Source organism: Amblyomma mixtum, chromosome 3 (genome assembly GCF_055824585.1).
Source record: "Amblyomma mixtum isolate Tamu chromosome 3, ASM5582458v1, whole genome shotgun sequence".
NCBI classification, from domain to species: Eukaryota; Metazoa; Arthropoda; class Arachnida; order Ixodida; family Ixodidae; genus Amblyomma; species Amblyomma mixtum.
Window position 1 is genome coordinate 301,500,609 of NC_143014.1, and position 22,191 is coordinate 301,522,799.

General features: G+C 46.0%; 1 protein-coding gene across 1 annotated transcript in view; it reads left to right on the forward strand.

Annotated features, from left to right (window-relative positions):
- Positions 1–16,188, forward strand: part of LOC149355398 (anaphase-promoting complex subunit 10-like) — a 90,456-nt gene extending 74,268 nt beyond the window's left edge. The window contains exon 5 of the mRNA XM_089577635.1: positions 16,122–16,188. The gene's annotated coding sequence lies outside the window, so the exon portion shown is untranslated. The remainder of the gene's footprint in view (positions 1–16,121) is intronic.
- Positions 16,189–22,191: the final 6,003 nt, after the last annotated feature.

Consider the following 22,191-nt stretch of genomic DNA (forward strand, 5'->3'; position numbering starts at 1 on the left):
AATGCAAGGGCATGTAGAAAAGAAAAAAAAAAACTAGATTTATGCTCATTTCGCTTAGCTGTTTGAAGCAGCGGGCCTCTTGCGGCGAAGTTCGCAAGTTTTCTCTGATAACCAAAGTCTTATGCTTTTTTCAGCTTTCGTGGCTGCTTCGTCTGTCACTCCCCGACTGCAGGCAAAATGCCTGAAGAACACTAAAAGAAAATCACGCATAAGTGTTAAAAATAGCGCAAGCTTTATAATTGGTCTTGCTTCGACAGAATTGTTGTCATAGAACCAATTTCCCGTACATTCAGCAAGTCTTAGCCCGACAATTAGCTCAGCACTACAAAAACTGCCGAATCTACGAATCTACTTGTAACATCAGTGCTTGTTGTAACAAAGAGCAGTATGCTACATGATAAGTAAATTCATTCACCCGATCATTTCAAAGGGACACAGAAGACAACATCATCCAGATTTAGTTCTTTCTAAAAATCAATTCTATGGCTTTGAGGCCATGTTAATGTTGCAGAGTCATTTACTGCTGCGAAAATTGTGTTAGAAAATGAACCCATAGTTCGATTCACACATGAAAAGGGCCAAATCCCGGTGTGATACCATCCACGTTTCAACACCTGTAACACATTTAGGGCACAAAGCTGTAGCTTTGACGATGGACAACACCATTCCTTCTGTTCTTCTTAGTAAGTGTAGAAGCATGTGCAATCTCAACAGAACAGTGCAGCAGTAATGGTGACCAAATTCATAATAGATAATTCATGTTAAACGGAAACTTAAAAGACTTAGGAAACAGCACAGGACAGGAACTCCACTGTTTGAGTCATTAAAAAGCAAGATGACAGACAAAGTAAGAGAAGCCAGAAATAGCTTTTTCAAAAACAGGCTTGAAGAGTTCATGAGGTCGGACCCATCAAAGTTCTGGCGCCATTTGAATCCTTCCAGGCACGAAATCACGAAGATAAAAATTGACGAGGTGACTATAACAGACGCTAATGAGATTGCAACACATTTTAACAATTACTTCCAGAGTGTCTTCACGAAGCTAGATGATTTTAAACCTCAGTGTGTTTGTAGTAATGATTATTCTTCTGTTTGTAGTAACGAACTGATAATTAGTCGCGAAGGAGTTTTAGCAATGTTACTTAAACTTAACACAAAAAAATCTTCCGGACCCGATGGTGTTCCGAATTCATTTCTTAAACGCTACGCGGAACAAATATCTCAATACTTAACTGATATGTTTAACTTGTCTTTGACAACAGGTGTTATACCGTCTGATTGGCGTAAGGCTCGAGTTGTCCCTATTCTTAAGAAAGGTGACTGCCAACTAGTTACCAATTATCGCCCTGTTTCATTGACGAACAATTGCTGTAAGTTGTTAGAGCATGCTATTTTTTGTTATATTGTAAAATTTTTAGAGGACCGTAATATTTTGACAGCTTACCAACATGGTTTTAGGAGAGGTATGTCTACTGTTACCCAACTTTTATCTGTAGTGCATGAATTTTCAAGAGTCCTGGATGCTTCCGGACAAACAGACGTCTTATTTTTTGACTTTAGTAAAGCATTTGACAAGGTGCCTCACGGAAAATTATTGTTTAAACTTCAATCGATTGGACTTCCCTCTTTTATAATTCAGTGGGTGCATGCCTATCTTACAGATAGGCAGCAATTTGTAGCAATCCAGGACTCTTGTTCTGACATGCTGCATGTGACTTCAGGGGTTCCTCAAGGCAGTGTCTTGGGACCCCTGTTATTTTTAATCTATGTGAATGACCTAGTGGATATTGTTGAAAAGGATGTAGAGGTGAGGCTGTTTGCCGATGATTGTATAATTTTTAAAGAGGTAGTAAGTGATTCTGACCACTTGTCACTTCAAAAAACTGTGCTAGCAATTGCAGACTGGTGTGAGCGCTGGGGCATGGATATTAACCCAAACAAAACCGTATTATTAAGAATCACAAGAAAAAAAGCACCCAGAATTCACAGTTATATACTTCACAATCATCCCATTTTAGAAGTAGAAAGCTATAAGTACCTCGGAGTAACCCTCACGAACAAACTTACTTGGTCCACTCATATAGCTGACATCTGCTCATCAGCAGTAAAGAAGTTATGGTTTATTAAAAGAAAACTCAGAAACTCTCCCGTGAGTACCAGAATCACTGCATACAAGGCTTGTGTTAGGTCCCGACTTGAATATGCGGCAGCAGTGTGGGACCCGCATAACAAGAAAGACATTGCTCAACTGGAGCGTGTTCAGCGAAAAGCAGTTCGTTTTATTTATGGGAAATATAGAAGGATAGACTCTCCAACTGCATTAATTCGAAAGAGTAATTTACAGCTCTTGGCAATAAGAAGAAAAGTTACCCGTCTAGTACTGCTTCATAATTACATGTCTGGAAATTTGAAGGCAGATCTTCCTGATTGCGTGAAGCTGGCGAGCACTAGGAGAACACGTCATGTACATGAGCAGTCATTAGCACCAATTTTTGCACGAACTAGTGGGTTTAAGAACAGTTTTTTTCCGAACACTGTCGCGGAGTGGAATGGCCTTCCTTCGGCTCTATGTAAGTCTAGAAATTTTGAGAAGGAGCTCAAGAACTTATTGTATGGCTCCTAGTATCTTGTTTGATGACTCTGGATTTGTGTCCTGTTTACTGACTCGCGGTGTTGTAGCTGATGCTCTTTTAGAAATTTTTTTTAGTTGTATGCCCCTCCTGCTTGGGCCAACTCTGGCTTGCAGTATACTGAAATAAATAAAAATTTATGCGAAACGCAGTAAAACACAGCACATCAAAAGAAAGTAGTAAATAAGCCTAGAATTAAGCCTAGAACACTTCTGCCTCATATGAGTAATAGTGCAACAAGATGTTCTGATTCTGGGTAGATCTCAGCAGATATGTAAACAAATCACTTTCTCCACTCTAGACAGGTTGCACAAAGCTATGTTGCCAAATCTTGTGCACGTGCAAAGGCCATGAGTGACAATACTGCAAGCATGGCAGCTGCTGTGACACTTTGCACTGCCTACATCGTCAAAATGAGCTTGTCACCTTAATGTTCACGAGAAGTGTAAACCATAAAAGTGACTAAGGTCATCAGAAAAAAGCGTTCGTCAATTGTAAGAATGCAGGCAATGCCCAGTGCCCTAGCAGATGCATACGTGGTATGGTCCTGAACACAAAGCCAAAGCACACCAACTAAGGGCTCAGTTGCATTACTATGTATGCGAAGTGTACAACAGGTCGAACTGTATACATTTCCCGAGAATATGTTTTTGCTAAACGATCCCATAATTAGTGCCTTTGCTAAGGCAATAAGATAAAACATTAACAAAACAGGACAGGAAGATACCTAAGAATGATACCATCAGCATTTGCGTTAAAGGTGCACTAAAGAGGAATTTGAACTCGTACTTTTACCGATGTAACTCGATCTACACGTTCCGAACGTTCTTAGAAAGTGCAGATTATTTCCCTGTGCAGCCGGTATCCCTAATTTAAATCGAATTAAACGCCCGGTTCCCGCCTTTTTTTTTTAATTCCACCGCAGACAGTGGGAGGAGTCGAGCAACCTTTCAACCAGTACTGTGGCGGCTTGCCGCTCTGCCATCGGCAGAGTGATACGGACCAATCGGCGAAAGCAGAGTCCATGCGTATTTTAATTTCTGTGAGCCTAATTTGCAGCTATGTAATCTCTGAATAGATCTATTTATCCACGGAAATAAAAAAAATAAAAACGAAATCAAAGCCACCATGCGACTGCCTGCAAGGCACTGTATGCATTGGCTGTCTCCTCCCACCGCCTGAGGGTAATTAAAAAAAAAGGCGGGAGCCAGACATTAATCAGATTTAAATGATGAAAATCAGCCGCACAGGGCAATAATTCAAAGTTTCTAAGAATGCTTGGAACGTGCAGATCGAGTTCCCATGGCAAAAAGACGAGTTCAGATTAGAGCACTGCACGGGCCTCAATCTGAGGCCCAAGCCCGCCCGGGCCCGCGACCTCAAGCCCGAGCCCGGCCCAGGCCCGCGGCTTCAAGCCCGGGCCCGGCCCAGGCCCGCTAAATTATCGCTGTAGCGAGCCCGGCCCGGCCCGTGAATTCCAGAGTGAAGCCCAGCCCGGGCCCGGCCCGGGCCCGGCCCGGCCCGTTTCACAGTAACGCTTGAGGTATACCGCTCACTCTGAGCAAGTTCACTGCTACTGGACCGATAAGAAACTGGCCGACAAAGGTTCTGAAACCACAGTTTGGCTTGCAGAAAGTTGGTTCTTTTTAACCCAGAAGGAAGCGATTAAGAGTTGTGCTCGGCAGGCCCGTTTTTTGGACAGTGATCTCGTGTAGGTGCGCAATGATAAACTCGGGGAGTTCGGAGAGCCAAACAAAAAGAGCTGCATACGCGCGCAGTAGACTACTTTGCATTCCCCCATGATTTTAATCAGTTATATTTTGCCGCCCGAACGTATAAACATTCAAGCTGCCTAGCAAGCAGTGGGATGACATTTTTTTAGTGGACGCGATATCAGAGGTTGAACTCATAGCCGAACTGGTCGCCTTTCATCAGAAACAAAAAGCTGAAAGGCTTCACGGTGTATTTCACGGTGTGTGTTTTGAAGACCGTAAGCGTCCTAAACTAATATGTTCTTCCCGAATGCATTTTAATAGTGTATAGGTATGTTTTGGGATGACGAACGATCAATTTCCAATTAAGACCGGTTGAATTTTACTCTTATTGGTGGAGCAGAAGATAACGCGCGAAGCGTGTGATAACACTTGTCATGGCAATGAGGATGAAGAAGCGAAGAGGGGTAGACTTATGAGATGAGATTTACAAACTCTCACGAGATTTTGTGGCTATTTCATTTAGGAGACGTTCCGGTCAGCTGATCAAAAAGAAACCCAAACGCGCTTTAGTTCTTGAATTTTACCACATGAGAAAAATATATCTATAAAATAAAAGCTATGTTTTTGGTGCTTAAGGGCCCAAGGGGAGTCAGGCTGTGAGAGACACCGAAGCAGAGAGCTCCGTATCATTTCCACCACCTGAATTTCTTCAACGAGCAATGATACTACAAAATACATGGCTGTCATGCTTGCCGCCTAAATAGATATGCGGCCGCCGAGGTTGGGAGCAAACCGTGGTTCCTCGGCTCAGTAATCAAGCGCCTTGACCACTGTTACGACCCATCTTGAGACCTGAGATGATACGGAGGGAGATTCAATGTAGCGGCAATTTTGACGGGTCGTTTGACTTCAACTTGACCCCACGATGACCTCACGAAAAAGGGTGGCTTTCTGGGAAGTGGCCGACGAGGCTCTTCCCACACTCGGCTCGGCGAAAACGACCTCCCTTCGAGAAGCAACCGACGACAGGAGAAGAAAGGGTGTCCCTCGTCTTGAAAAAAACACCCGGAACGAATCAGAGGAAGCCTGCGCAGCTGCGGCTGTGACGTCAACACGACACAATGCTATAGGAATGCGGACTGCGGACTTAGGAATGCGGACTCGCCAGTTCCCACGTGCGGGCTCTAAGCAGGTGTCTTAGTTGGCAGTGACGTGTGGTGCCGATCTTTTGTGCCATGATGAGTTACCGCCTAGTGAGGAGGCTCAACAGGTCTTCGATGGCGGTGCTGGTGCCGATCTTTTGTGTCGCGATGGAATGTCGCCTGGTGCAGGGGCGGAGTCTTGGGCTATATAACCTGCGACCAAAGTGGGCACGAACGCTCTGGACCTTCGGTAATAGGTTCATCCAGTGTGGCTCTGAACCTTGGGAATAGGTTCATCCATTGGCTCTGGGCCTTGGGTATCAGGCTCATCCAGACGCTCGACGCTATGAACTCTTAACGTTTGATTCCTTGCTCTTCTTTTTGTAAATAAGTGTCTCAGTTTCTTGTCATTAAATCTACTTGTTTTTGTAATCTCCAACCATCTGAAGATTGAGACGTTCCTCATACTGGCCACGCTACCTCGGCTCTAACAACTGGTGAACAGCGGTGGGATCCGAAGCCTTGGGATCCGAAGCCTGGGATCCGAAGCCTTGGGATCCGAAGAGACTGGTGAGATACGAAGACCCAACAACTGTGGATCAGCGATTGGGAATCTGAAGCTACAAGCGGCAACAATGGTCGGCCAGCGAGAGTGCAGCTGTCTTGGGTCATGATCACGTGTGTGGGTGAGTGCTTGGCTTTTCCTTTGATGTGGACCAGGTTCTAAGTGAGGGTTAAAATTTAGAACTGGTAGACACCTGTGCTTAAATCTTACAGGTTTGGTATTTTTGCATAGTTGTTTTGGAAATAGCTCAGACTCAGAACTATCATGGACCTACAGAAACTGCAGGAGTCGGACCTGTTGCTGTTGTGTGAGGAATTGGGAATTGAGACAAGGGGTTTGGCACGAAAACCCGCGATCATTCAGGCCATTACTGATTTGGGGGCAGATGATGAGGAGCTCATTGAAGAGTGGAGTCTCATCGAACAAAAAAAGGAAGAGCGAGAAAGAGAGGAAAAGTGGCGTCAGCGCGAACGTGAGAGGGAAGCAAAATTACTGAAGAAAAGGGCTGAGCTCAGTAAATTAGAAGAAGAGTTGAGCAAGAGGTTGGGAAGTTGTCCCCAGCAAGTGGTACCTCTTCTCAGCAAGGAGACAGGGTTCAAGATGTCTAAGCACATGCAGCCATATGTGGTATCAAGGGATATCGGTCTGTATCTTGTAAATTTTGAACGAACCTGCGAGAACCTCGCCTACAGTCAAGAAACTTGGTCTCAAAGGTTACTGACGGTTCTGCCCTGCGAGGCAGCGGAGGTTGTCGCGCGGCTCAGTAGGGAGGACGCGGACAACTACGAGAAGGTCAAGGCTTGCCTTCTACGAAAGTATAGACTTAGCGCCGAGGCGTTCAGGCAAAGATTTTGGGGAGCTAAGAAATCGAGGGACGAGAGCTATCCCGATTTCTTATACAATTTGAAAGTGAACTTGGTTGAGTGGCTAAAGAGTACGGAGTCATATAGTGACCGGGACGCTGTAGTTGAGAGAATTTTGTTGGAGCAGTTTTACAACTGCCTCCCTGAAGAGGAGAGAAATTGGCTAAGGGACCGGGACAACGTAGCGTCGGCGACGAAAGCTGCCGAACTCGTTGAGGAGTACGCTTCGCGCCGGCAGTTTAGCAACACAACTAGAGTTGATAGGCCCCGTAATTTCGGAAGGAGTGCGAATTATCGTCCCGAGAGGCACTTTGCGAGCTCTACAGTCGAGAAGAAAGAAAGGAAGGTTCCTTACGAGAAACCTCAAAAACAGGACGACAGTGAGAAGGGTGCAAAAGTGGCCAATGCACAGAAGGAAAAAGCCGCGTTTGAGGCTAGGAGGCCGCTCACTTGTTGCAGATGCAATGAGCCGGGCCACATAGCAATGAACTGCCGAAAAGAAAAGGTGGCGTTCTCGTATGTCAGTGACTGCGATGAAAACATGAAGCTGCTGAAACCTTACATGCATGACCTGGTAGTGAACGGGAAGCCATGCAAGGAAGATGAGATGGGAGAAACGCTTACTGTTAGCCCTGAGACAGATGGCGCGTTGGCAGATAAGGCAGAGGTCCCGCGCCAGAAAGAATGCAGTGAGGTTCGGTGTGAAAGAAATGACAGAGCCAGAGAGGGGACACCGCTGGTGCAGCTGGCGAGCACTAGCAGTCAAGAAGTTGAGGCGCCGGTACTAAGCGGCACAAAGAGTGAACGGGAATTGCCTGACGGCAACAGTGAAGCGCCAGGCAGGAGCGCAACGCTCGCCGGAAAGTGCCGTACAGACGAGATTGTTTCTGTTGCCCGGAATGAGGAGGATGCTGCTCCGATAGTAAAACAGCAAGAAAATGAGCTTTGCAGCTCAGACGAAACCACCGGAGAAGACGATTCGTCAGTTAATCCGCAGCCTAGCACTCAGAGTAAAGCACGAGTAGCGTCGCTACCCAAGAAACATCGCGAACGCGACAAGCAATTGAGAAAGGCTAGGGCAGAAATTAATGCTGATGCGAGGGCCGGCAAATTAACGCGGGACAGCACCGCGAGAACTGTTGAGGGAAAGGGAAAACCCACAGTGTCATTTTCCCGAAGGCGGATGGGCACGATGAAAGCCCAGGTGACTGCCCTTGCGGGCCGAAAGAGCGACAGACGGCGTGGTCGTTGGACACGAGACGCATGCTTTGCGTTACGAAGAATAGGGCTCGACAGCCACACAAAGGGTCGCCGCAGAGAGCGCGTGAGTCGGAGGGAGTCGCGGCAAGCAGGGACAAGGAAATGGAGGAGGCACCCTTTCCGCAGTAGGTCGAGCGGAGGCGGAACCAATCAACTTCGCAGTTTTCTTGAAGCACCTGCTTGTAGACCAGCCATCCGACCACGACCTCGCAGGGCGCGGCTAAAGAATGTCCAATTCGGGGAATAAGTGTTTGCCACTTTTTTTTTTTGTGCATTGACTCACTGAAAAAAAAAAAAAAAAAACGAGACAGGGGTGAAGGCAAACGAGTTTCCAGTTTTTAGTGGTAATGCTGAGTGGTCTTTGTAAAGTTTGTGATTTTCACTCAATTAGGCAGCTTTTGGAGCTGTTTACTTTTTTTAAGTATATGCCGGAAGGGACGCGGACTTTTTAGCTGTCCGGAATGCTCTTTAAGAACCAAAATTGCTACTAATAGTTTTTTTCGTGCGGTTTTGAAAGTAAATGTGTACAGTAGCAGGTTCGGTTTTTCTCAGCTTGCGTGGGTCCTGGGAGTTTTCAGTGTGGGCTTTTCTACAACGACTATGCTACCGAAATTGAATCCCTCTTTTGGAACTGGTTTGCTCGGAGGAAAGTTGAGTGCTTGCTTGCGCATGTGGTTGGAGTTTCAGAGACGCCTCAAAGAATTTGGCCGGCGTAATAGAAGACCACGTTGCGAGCGGCAGAGGGCTTCTGGCATACTTCTGGCATGCTTCTGCAAGTCGTCTCTTCGTGCAGCAGCGATGACTGCTACTCGCCGAGACTCGTCTGGCGGGGGAGGTAGCTGTTACGACCCATCTTGAGACCTGAGATGATACGGAGGGAGATTCAATGTAGCGGCAATTTTGACGGGTCGTTTGACTTCAACTTGACCCCACGATGACCTCACGAAAAAGGGTGGCTTTCTGGGAAGTGGCCGACGAGGCTCTTCCCACACTCGGCTCGGCGAAAACGACCTCCCTTCGAGAAGCAACCGACGACAGGAGAAGAAAGGGTGTCCCTCGTCTTGAAAAAAACACCCGGAACGAATCAGAGGAAGCCTGCGCAGCTGCGGCTGTGACGTCAACACGACACAATGCTATAGGAATGCGGACTGCGGACTTAGGAATGCGGACTCGCCAGTTCCCACGTGCGGGCTCTAAGCAGGTGTCTTAGTTGGCAGTGACGTGTGGTGCCGATCTTTTGTGCCATGATGAGTTACCGCCTAGTGAGGAGGCTCAACAGGTCTTCGATGGCGGTGCTGGTGCCGATCTTTTGTGTCGCGATGGAATGTCGCCTGGTGCAGGGGCGGAGTCTTGGGCTATATAACCTGCGACCAAAGTGGGCACGAACGCTCTGGACCTTCGGTAATAGGTTCATCCAGTGTGGCTCTGAACCTTGGGAATAGGTTCATCCATTGGCTCTGGGCCTTGGGTATCAGGCTCATCCAGACGCTCGACGCTATGAACTCTTAACGTTTGATTCCTTGCTCTTCTTTTTGTAAATAAGTGTCTCAGTTTCTTGTCATTAAATCTACTTGTTTTTGTAATCTCCAACCATCTGAAGATTGAGACGTTCCTCATACTGGCCACGCTACCTCGGCTCTAACACCACTAAGCCACCGCGGCGTGGAAATAAGAAAATATATAAGTCAATGAATAAAGCTTAGTTTTTTTCTCAGCGCGTACCATGGCCCATAGCTCATCCGTGTCGCTGCTCCAATGCCGCAGTTGTGTACTTCACTGTGCAACAGTGAGTGAATAGTTGGACACTAGCCGGTTCTGTACGTACCAAAGCCTGACTCGGGTCCGCAGATTTAAGCCCGAGCCCGACCCGGGCCCGCAACTTCAGGCCCGGGCCCGGCCCAGGCCCGGCAAAACAAATCATATCGCGGCCCGGCCCGGCCCGCGGGCCGGGCCGGGCCCGGGCTTTTGGGCCGGCCCAAGCCCGTGCAGTGCACTAGTTCAGATTCCTCTTCAGTGCACCTTTAAAGGTTTTAAAAATGCGCAGCTCTTAAGAGCCTAACTTTCCAGCTCAACATTGTCATGTGACAACCGCCTATTTTAGCATCACAAAACAAGTTACGTCCTTTGGTTGTTGCCACAGATGTGGAGTGCTCATGTCATACACTCATCTAGCAGCTCAGCTCTGTAGGAAGTTCTTATCTCTACCAAATGCTTCTGATTGTGCCTGTCAAGTAGTTGACTGCACATGAATTCTCGTGCACAACCAGAAGCTATGCAATGAACTGATCCGTTTTATATGAGTCAAATAGTGTTTTATAATTATTACCTTCTCATGAGCTATTGCCAAGGTCAAGATAGCCTCCTTTCTTATGTTAATGCAATATGATAATATGCACATGTGCTAACCCCAATAGAATACAATAATTACACCTTATTGTATCCACCTTCAGCGGCGTCAGTGGCTTCTGCGGTGCCTTGTCCCCACCCTCTGCCAGGAATCTGTTGGACAGCGTTCCTGTGAAGCTGCGCTGAGCCAGCACTTCTGTTAACCACAAAGTGGTTGCCGCTTTTTTCACAAACAGTGAATCTTTTGGTAGCGCCATCAGAGTATCGTACGCCTCTTTCGATATTTCATGGCCATTGGCCAGGTGTACCTGCAGGAAAAAGAAAACAAATGGCATGCCGAGCTGAGAGGGACGTACATATACAAATTATCATGGTTCACCGAGGGCATTCTGACTAAAACTCAGTGTTAGCGCTTGCCACAGCACCAAGGTCAAAATCATTTAAAACTTTAAAATAACTGCACAACATACACGTTGACATTAACAGTGCGATGGGCATTTAGTGGCACTTCTTAACAGCAGTGGAGTATCAAAGGTAACTGCAGGCAGTGCTCATAACTGGCTAATGCTAATCTCAATTCATGCTTGAAATGCTATCGGCAAATAATTTCAGAAAAATGGCTCTACCTTGCTGGACTTAGCGAATTAGTATGTGCTCACAGTAACAAATGCCAAAAAAAAATGAGAACAGCACACAAAAAAATCCGTGATGTTTGTGCTTCACACGATATGCTGCCCCTTGTAAGAGTGAATGGTCACAAAATTTTCATAGCAACCAGATGCCCTTCTCAAGACATGTCACGATGACTAAGCAATGGGAAAGACCACCCTCAAAGACAAGTTACCCTTCTAACACTAAGCTGGCCCCTCATGCTTCACCCTCAAGCCTCCCCTTGTACTGCCATTGTGGGGCACATGGCTACAACACAGCCTCTTCTACTGCTCAGCCGTCACTGACACCTAACATCTCATTGATGTCTTAGCTGCCAGTGCTCTTTTCAAAAGCAGCACTAAGCAGGATTCAACTTCATATGAAATAATTTTAGTGATCATTAATACTATATGGGCTACCTTTGTGGACCAAACTGAACGCGTAAAGTAACTGCATGAGCCGCAAGAAATAAACATCTGACTGTTCAAGCCTGACCAAAACTAGTCCCATATACCTGTCATTAAACCACCAACATAAAATGCATATAGCTTACTGAATTTTAAAAACACTGGTTAAGCAATTACATGTAGACATGAAATTCGTTTCACGTCCACTGAATTTTCGCAGCAGGACAAATGTTGCTCGATTTAGATGGTGACGTTTTTTCCTGTTTCCTGTTTTTCTTTCTTTTTATAATCTGTGTTTTTTGAATAAAAATTTGCAGATGCAAGTGAATGCTGGGGCCACATCGTATTGGTGCTGCTATAGTCAGTATAGACAAGTATCAACTTGCTAAACATTCTACACTGGTGAATGAATATATGTGCATGCTACCCCGCATTTCACATTTCTTAAGACAGAAAATTTAGGTGCTTTTATCTTTCCACTGTCTGTCAGAGTACAAACACCCTGGACTGGTCGTGGTTCTGCTGCAGGCGGTCCATCAGGCACTGCTGGAAGGTGTACTTGTGAAGATGACATCACCGACGTCTCCTCTCCTTGCAAAGCCGGCATGTCTGCACGCAATGACAGCAAAACTCAAGCTTGATATTTACCTAGTAGAGATTAAAACACAATTCAGACTAGTGCAGTAGAAGCAACATTTCATACAATTTATGCTGAAATCAATACTTTCAGCCTCGAAGCATATCAAATAAATAATTAGATTATTCTTTTGTTATGCAGACATGAAATATGTAATCAATTTTATCTATATTTATGGCAAGACAGCTAGCTACCACTTAGTGCTTGCGTTTAATGTGCAACAAAGAAAAGCAAAATGCAGTTATTTCTGGCGGTCAACTTCATCATCCTGCCTATGCCCAAACCAGGTTAAAAGCACTACTGACCCCAGTTTAGTATTGGGCCAGCTACAGCCATCCTATAGCCCACAGATTTCCTAATCACGTCTTCAATGTTTACCTTTTTTTGGAATACATTTCATAAGTAGTAATGGACCATTCATTATCTGTCCTCCACACCATAAGTATTGCTCATTTCTTCATGATTTAAACCAGAACATCACAGTCGTGTTTGTTCCCCTGGCTCGCACTACTCTCTGTCTCGTAACGTTACACGCACTGCGCTGTCCTTAGGTTAATTTGAAGCCTTCTCCACATGGATGCTGCCTGTACCGATCAATTGCCCATTAACATCATGAATAATGGTTTAAAAAACACGTATGCTTTCGTTGGTTTCAATGACTGTTGGCTACCTTCCTATTTATGTTCTAACGAGCTCCTCATTTCTATACACTTCCCTGTTCTTTCCGTCATTAGGTTATCTTTGCAGCTTGAAAAACGGGCTATAAACTTGCTGCAAACTGAAAAAAATGTGCACGGTGGTAGGTTAAGGACTCCGCAACAATGTCACTGACAATTATAGATAGTGGACATGGTTTATTGGTTTACTGGGGTTTACTGGGGCCCAAGGCAACTCAGACTATGAGGGACGCTGTAGTGAAGGGCTCTGGAAATTTAGACCACCTGGGGCTCTTTAACGTGCACTGACATCGCACAGTACACGGGCCTCTAGAATTTCGCCTCCATCAAAATTTGGCCGCTGCGCCCGGGATCGAACCCGCGTCTTGCGGGTCAGCGGCCGAGCGCCGTAACCACTGAGCCACCGCGGCAGGGCACAGATAGTAGAAATGATTCCGGAGTGCTGCTGATGACTTTCCATATTGCCTGTCGCGATGCAGACCCCATGAGAGAGCACAAGCGCAGTGTTGTGTTCTGCTACGCCGTCAGCACTGCACCGGTCGTCACAAATGACGGTAACGAGGGCACAGGATCAAAAAGAGCTATTACTGGCCTAAGCTTGCGGCTACTGTACGACACTATGTGCGCACGTGCCGTAGTTGTCAACGAAGAAAAACACCCCCCGTCAAGCCAGCTGGACTTTTACATCCCGTTCAAGTGCCAAGACTCCCGTTTGAGCAAGTTGGCATGGACCTTCTCGGCCCTTTTCCAACTTCATCTTCGGGAAACCGGTGGGTTATCGTTGCCACTGATTACCTTACGCGCTACGCTGAAACCAAGGCCCTCCAGCGCGGCACAGCAGCTGAGGCTGCGAAATTTTCCGTGGAACGCATCGTCCTCCGGCATGGCGCTCCAGCACTAATTATCACGGATAGAGGCACCGCTTTCACTGCCAAACTCTTGGAATCCCTCATGCGGCTGAGTGGCACTACTCACAGGAAAACAACCGCCTACCATCCCCAGACGAATGGCCTGACCGAGCGCCTCAACAAACCAGCAATACTTTGATTTGAGCTAGTTGGTTGTAGCTTGACATGTTTACGCAAAAGGCGTAAACATGTCAAGTAAGTGGTTTTTTCTGTGAATAAACTAGTTGGAAGTTGGCGCCAGTCCTGTCCTGTTGTGTGTGTTGTCTTCGTTTTTTAGCGCCAGTACGCCTTTTGCGTAAACATGTCAAGCCTCAACAAAACTCTCGTCGACATGCTGTCCATGTATGTTGACGTTGAGCATCGATCTTGGGGATATCCTGCCATATATTACTTTCGCGTATAACACGGCTCAACAGGAAACAACGCGGAGGACGCCCTTCTGTCTGTTGTACGGCCGCGAAGCGTCGACAATGTTGGAAGCAATGCTGCCCCATGAGGAGTTCACGCTTCGCGCAGAAGAAGCTCGACAACTTGCAAGAGTGCGCATCCTGAACCAACAAGACCGTGACGCCCGACGTTACAACCGCCGCCACAGACTGATGACGTTCACCCCGGACGACAAAGTGTAGGTATGGACCCCCATTCGACGCCGTGGTCTTTCCGAAAAACTGCTCAAGCAGTATTTCGGCCCCTACCGACTTCTCCGTCAGTTAAGTGACGTAACCTATGTAGTTCTCCCGGAACGGGCTTCCCGGACTACTCGCCGTCAGCAGAGACCAGAGATTGTTCATGTAGTGCGGATGAAGCCCTATTTTTCGCGAGACATTCAGTGACTAAGTGCTGTGTGTTACTCTGTTTTTTTTTTGTTTCTTTCTCCCTATTTTCTTGTTAAAGCATCTTGCCGATGCTCTTTCCGAGAGAGAGGGTACTGCCGCGTCTACAACAATAGCCGCTGGGCGGCTGTTCGGCACGCAGCTCATGCGCCACGCTGTTCGCTGCTGAAGAAGACGGAACTGGACGTTCCTTCCTGGCCGTCTCGGTGTGCGCTGGCATCCTCTCGGTGTTGGCGTTCCTCTGCCGTCTGGACGCGGCGCTACCTGTACCAACTGCTACGTGACAATATCTTCCTCAGCTGATGAGCACGCATTGTGTACTTCATATGAGGGCAGCGTGGACCCTTCTAGTGACAGGGTGGGATGGCACGGTTGTGGTACAGGTGTTAATGCCCTTGGAGGGATGTCTTCAGCGGCGTTCTCAACGAGTGCAATGCTAGACACATTGCTCACTTCAGCAGCTGTTGACAAAAACGTTTGCGGTTTTAGACTTCACGTTTAGCAAGTTCATTTTTTCTTGTTTCATCGTACTTTCTCATCTTTTTGTTTTTGGTCTTTTTAGGTAATCTATCTAAGCTACACTAAGAACATTAACATATGTAGCTAAAGTTCACATTTACATTGTGATTCAGACGTTAGAACCATTAAAGACATGGAGTTAGTGTATAACTGCATTTATACAACCAATGAGGAATGTAATAAACATGCAAAATTTTTAACAATTGATTTCCCAAAAAGAAGTCTCTTTTATAATGCACCTGCGTATTTTTAAGACACTGGACCTTACGAGAAGAAAGTAACAACTTACAGGCTGTAGCAAGTGGTATCTAGATTAAGAAGTAGGCATACTTGCATGAAGAACTAACCTGGAGCTGAGAGGCATTTCAGAAGCTGCTCCTGCAGCTTCATGTTTAACTGCCACAGCTTGGAATTTTCTTTCATGAGGGCTTCCAGCTCCTCTTTGAGCGCATTGCTTTCTCTGTGTGCCACAATGTCCTCATTGGCACTTCTTTTGGCAGCCATCCTCAACTCTTTCACCTTTCTTGTTGACTAGAATTGAAGCATAGGCATAACCAATATAAATGCAGCAAATGTGTATCATGTACAAGTAATTACACTTCGTATATAATCAGCATACTCGCATTTGTTTGAACACTGCAAGGAGTTTCACCCACTTGGCACAAGTACATTAGGCGTTTCCTCATCCATAACACGGTACTGTTGGCCACAAAAATTTGCAGGATCTGCGATACATGGCGGGGCGAAGCAAAACTGCATTGCTGCATGATCTGCCATAACAGATATGAACATAGTATCCAGGCTCATGTGAACCTCAACACCACGCTCTGTGGTGGCAGATGGCACAGCAATGCAGTTTCGTAGATCCTGTAAACTTTTGTGCTTAACAGTTCATGCTCCTGATAAATGTTAGGAATAATAGCAATGCCAGAAGGAGTGCATATGACTGTATATATGACTGCTTTCAGCCTAAGAATCTGCAGGTCTACAAATGACAGCAAGTTCCTGTAAAGAGGTCTCCTTGAAAAGATTCAGCAGTGCTTCGATGTGGCTGTGAAGCTGGCAAAGTCAATGTCAAGTCCTTCACGACTCTGAGCTAAAGCTGCTTCTTACTTGGTCAGTCTTTACAACAGCAACTTAAATGGTCCATCAGAGCAAACAGCTATATCATACAATTGTTTGCATATGCATTTCCAAGTTTAGATGCATGAACTAAACAAATGTCAGAAAAATGCACTACATCACTCATACAAGTTTTTCCTACAACTGCACGCTCTGTTTACCATGGCTGTGAATATACATGCGCCCGCATGGCAACAAGCTTCTTGCTCTAAGACTTGCACATGTTTCAATAATTGAACACTGGCCAACATTTCCATAAAAATATAGAAACAGTAAACATATTCAGAATGACCAGGGAGATAGCAAAGGGCCCAGCAGTGGCATCAATGGAAATTGCATATACCTGGGTTGCACCAAAGCCATAGCTGCCGCCATGTTTGAGATGAGATTCACGCCAGAAACTTGCAAATTTTTCTAATCAATTTTTCATTACCTGTCCTAATCTACATTGCAGAAGCTCTCCCTTAGACTCTATATTGTGGCGCCCATGACATCGCATGAAACACATGTATACATACTACCAACATGACAATTCCTGAACGGAACATGCAATTTCCAACACGCACATTTTCTGGGGGCCCCTGCCGCTTCAGCTTTGCACACTGTGCCTTATCTGTTGTGAATGTGTTCATTTCTTCTTAGGACTCTGAAATAAATTTGTAGAAATAAATTTTAAGGAACACTTGTTTCTCGTAGTAACGACCAGGCCACACGACACTCATGCAGCTACATCTCAGTGCTCGCACTCGTATGCTTGTGTTTTCCCCAAGTGTCCAGTGTCCACATAATTACAATCTCATGCTGCAGTGTTTTTCTCAAATGTCCACATAATTAACGTACAGCCTGTTGGTGCTGATGAGGTAACATTTTTAAAAGCACGGAAAAGATGAGAAGACAACATGAGCGCATGGATGCAGCATATAAATAGCTGACATTACTGTGCAGTGTATTTCATAATACTACAACACCAGATGGGCAAATACTGCAAAGCTTTACGGTGTATGTAAACACACAGAATTAAAATTAAAACAGACCTAACCATAAAAAGAAAACATTCGACAGAAGTCTGTCTGGTTGGGAAATTTAATGTTAGGAGAAGGTAAGTGACGCCAACCAAGTAAAATACAGGAAAAACACGACGTTTCGGGACCGGCTCGGCCCCTTCTTCACGGTGTGACTACGGGCGAGCGCAGCTTGGCTTTTTAAGCCCCTGTGTGGAGGACCTGCGGGTCAATGGCCGCAGCCCATGGACGTACGTCCATGGGCTGCGGCCATTGACCCGCAGGTCCTCCACACAGGGGCTTAAAAAGCCAAGCTGCGCTCGCCCGTAGTCACACCGTGAAGAAGGGGCCGAGCCGGTCCCGAAACGTCGTGTTTTTCCTGTATTTTACTTGGTTGGCGTCACTTACCTTCTCCTAAGACCTAACCATTCTCGCGTCTCCCCGAAAGCACGACAAATTAATGGGCGCGGGATTTCGGTACATCGAACATCAAACATGCAGTACACTTGGAGCGCACAAGCGGTAAAAAGAAAGTGAAAGATGGCAAAAAACGTTCGAGAAACAACGCCCACAACGTGTTGCTGGGCTAGTCGGTGCAGACTCGACAACATGAAAGAGAAAACAGCGTTGACAAAGGACATGAAGGGGCGCCCTTTGTTTTGAATCGTGTGCCCCGAGCAAACCCATGTGAGCAAACAGGCGGCATATGCCAGCCGACATGTTTTGCAGCAATAGTTCACGGCACAGGGATTTTAAAAAACTTTCATCAGGGTCTTCAGGACAGTTCTGCTTACCTGACATGTGGAGTATTCTGGCGTCGTAATACCCTCCGCTTGTTTTTTCGTCGCCTCCTCAGTATACGCTGTAAGTTCTCCCGGTCCTAAAATCGTGCACATCGGCCGGGCGGAACCCTTTTACATGACGAGATTTCGCGATTTACTTTACACTGTCTTCCAAGAATTTCACGTAGACGTAATACTCCATTCATTTGTCCGGGCTGTCCCCACTGGAGATTAACGCCACCAAAACTATAACCAAAACAAACGACGGAGTTCCACGCGCGAGCCTCCTTGATGCGCCCATGTCGCCTAGGCTTGCTGGATAGCTCATTATTTAGGCTGCTAGGGGTGGCGCTGTAATATCGTCAGATACGCAAAGAATTCCGTAAGACTTCTAAATGCGCACAAAACTGGATATTGCGATATGTTCGGTCTAATTCTTTCTGTGATCTCAGTTTAACAGGTACGGTGAGACATTATCATTACCATTTCCCTTCATTATCTGGAAATTTCTAGAAAGACAGAAGCTCTTCACTCGCGCCTGTCAGCCACCAACTCCCCATATGTCCGCTTCACGATTTCGGGTGAAAACAAACAGCAAAATAAGCTATTTATATATTGGACGCTTATTCGGCGATTGCTTCTTTGCCGGCTGGCATTTCGTGATGAAAATGGAGACAGGGCGGACTTTCGTCTCTGGCGCCCATTCCAGTTTGAAAAGCACTCTTGCGGTTGAATTTAATGCTGGAGAGACATTTTCTCCTCGGCAGTGGGAGAGGTTCGAGATGGGGTGAACTGGAAGTGTAAATATTTCAGAAAAAATTACTCCAGATGAACATGATTTCCGGTGAATGGCCTTTTGTAGCTGGATATACATGTGATTCCAGTTGGAATCGAACGGTTTCCAGGTGGATAGGCATGATTCCTAGATGAATAATCCAACTGATAACGGAATTTTAATCCCAGGCAACCCAAAGCGCCACGTCTAGCGCGAATATCGAGAATAGCGGTCGCAGAATGAACACGTCGACCATATTTATAGGCCGCTGTGTAGGGCACTGCAAAAATTTCCCTGCCAGCTTCACATCATCGAGTAAATATAGCAGCATTGGCTGCAATAAACCAGAATGAATCACATATAGTTCTCGCTGTCATATTCGAAGCTATAGAAATCCCATAAAAAGGAACTGCACGCATTATGCCCCAACTCACAATTTGGTCGAAAGAATGCAGTTACACTGACAAGAGCTTATTTGGTAAAAAAAAAGAAAGCTTTGCGTTCATTTTATGAGAACAGCTAAGTATAATAAACCGTATGTATGATAAACCCAGAAACTCAGGTATGGATTTAAGTAGAAATTTGGCGCTCACCCCTCCCCCCCCCCTGGCCAATAAAAAAGTTACTTAGGAAGACCATGCCGAACCTCATTTTTTCGACGAAAAATATCTAAGAAGTACGAATGTCAAATTAACCCTCGCCCGTCCCTCCGTCCAAGATTGACCGTAAATTACAGGCCCCTCAATTGGTGTATCTTTCTGTGGTCACCTAACTGTTACTGTTTAAGATATTTCTTCATTTTTACGAGTTAACAGCACCGGAAGCAAAGATCTCGGTAAAGGAAGCCAAAATAAATGTCGCAGAAGCAAAAGGCATGAAGATCGCTGATTACAATTAAAGGAAAGCCGCTGTGGTGGTTAAAGGAGTATGTGCATCTAAATTATGGGTGCGTGCTGTCTTGTTTGTAATGATGAGCAAGACATCGTTGTACATGGATTATTGCGTGGTGTTCTCTTATGAGCGCTAAATAATTTATAATCAAATTTCTTTCTCGTGCTGTTTCGGTTTCAACAGCCTATAGCGATGGCTGTGACGATAGAGTGTATTTATAGCTAACAAGGCAAGAGCGGGGCCTATAGCTGGTCGTTCATTGTACAGATATCGCGCTTACTGATACTGACAACGGTTCCCGTTCTGTGCATGTGCTGTGTGTGTCAGTTGTCTGCACTGTGCTTATAATTCGCTGGTCACGGGAGACATGAAAAAACTGCGATAAGTTGATTACTCGTTTTACTTAACTCAGTCTGCTTCAAGATCGGAATGACAACCAATCTACAAGCAGAGATTATATTGTAGTTTTTTCATGCCTCGCGCGTGACCTATAAGCCACTTTGACGGTACAGTCATCGTTCGGCTGTTGAAACCCAAACCGAAACAGCATGACAAAACATTTCCCTGCTCACAGATCTACGATATCTACTGCGAAGAAACAAGAACTGCGAAGAACGGTCATTTATGCTTGTATTAATGAAAAAAAAAGTATTGTTTTGAGAGTTCAGTGGTGCAAAGCGGCGGCGTGGTGGTTACGTAACTGTGGAGACCGAGACCGCGCGCCAATAACGCAGTCTATTTTTCCATGGTGCTCTCCTTCGTGCCTCGCCTTCGTTGAGTGCGTCTGTTAATCTGTGTCACCTTTTTGGACGTGCACTATTTGTGGAAGCAAGCATTTGCAGTTTTTGTTAGCTGCAGTACTCGGTTCGAAGGCTTTCTTTTACCAGCAGGCCGTGCACTTTATCGCAGCATGCCTCCTAAAAAACGGTAACTTGCTTATTCTGAGCCCGGTACGTCGTCAGCGAAAGTTCCGCGGCAAACCGTGTGGAGCCAGCGGCAAAGGGAACCGTCGAATGAAGTTTCACAGGTGAGCCGTTGTGCATGGCACGTTTCCAAAGACGCCCGCTACCCCCCAATTTCTCCCTGTACTCATTGGGCCGTACCTTTGGCTTCTACGAAAAAAAAAATCGTTGAGCAGAGGCAAGTAAGCCTGTTTCTAGCGTGTCGTGGGGCCCGCACCGAAACGAGGCGAGTGCATATTTGAGGGATGGGGGCGGATTTAACAGGCAGTGGTGAATAGGTGAGGTGCGTTTCCGAAGTGAATGCAAACAAGCATGGAAAAATCGTCTGCCAGCTACTTCCGGTTCCAAATTCCCCCACGCATTGCCTTCGGCACAGCAAATGCCCTGCATTCATGCATCGTTTATTCGCTAATCTATTTGTGCTGAGACTTTGCGTATTGCACAGCATCACGTAAGATCAGCACGTCCTGTGTATGAACGCGTCCTGAGCGCAGAAAATGACAATTACGAAAGGTACCAGTGTTTTCTCATGGTTATAATATTGCCAGCGTAGACTGGCTGTTCTGCGTATGCACGGCAGTCGGCTGTGTGCTCGATGGAACTAGTTTAACGCGTTGATCGTTATATATGTTTTTTTTTTGCTGCACCACGAAGGCAGCGAATGCTGAGCTTGCACAGTTTAGCAAACGATTGATGTATTTGCATCAAAGCGTGTAAAAGCTGCCAGTGGGCTAGCAGACTATCCGTACATGCAACCGTGCGTGCAGCGCGTCTCAACACATCACAGCGCATACGCATAGAAAGCATCCGACCGTTTACATTATTTTGGTTGTACTTCATGCAAAAACATGCTACGAAGCAGAACAGAGTCGCCGTCTAGTTGGTCTTGCGGTGATGCAATACAATCAGCGGTGTTGCAGTGGAAATAAATTAGTGTTAGAAGCGAATTAACACAGCGAATGCCGTGAAGCAAGCAAGCAGGGGGAGAAATTTGGAACCGGAAGTAGCTGTAGCAGACGACTTCTCATGAGCCTCTGCGCTGACTCTGGAAACGCACCGCACCCATTGAAGGGGGGCAACCTCCAAGCAGTACAAAGTTCAAATGGTTTTGCCCCCCCCCCACACACACACACACACTGATGTACTACCCGACTGCCCTTTGCCCCAAAATAAATCTAAATTTTCGTGCAGGTGTTGAGGTGTTCAGAGGCAATTCTTCCATTCAAGCGAAGCCACATAGATATGGGCACTTAGACTTGCTGTGGTGGCTATGTGGTTAGGTGCTTGGCGGCTGAGCCCGAAAATGCATGTTTGGTTTCTTGTGTGCCCTTTTGATAGTTTATTGTTAGCTGCCTTTGAACCATGCAAATGCTGTATTATGAGAAAATGTAATATTTTCTTTGCCTATGTTTCCTGCCCACTCAGTTGTGCTAATGCTTGTTCTATGCATGGGCTCATGCCGCTGGTGAGAAACTTAACTTTTAAAAATATTAGCGTCTCTTGTT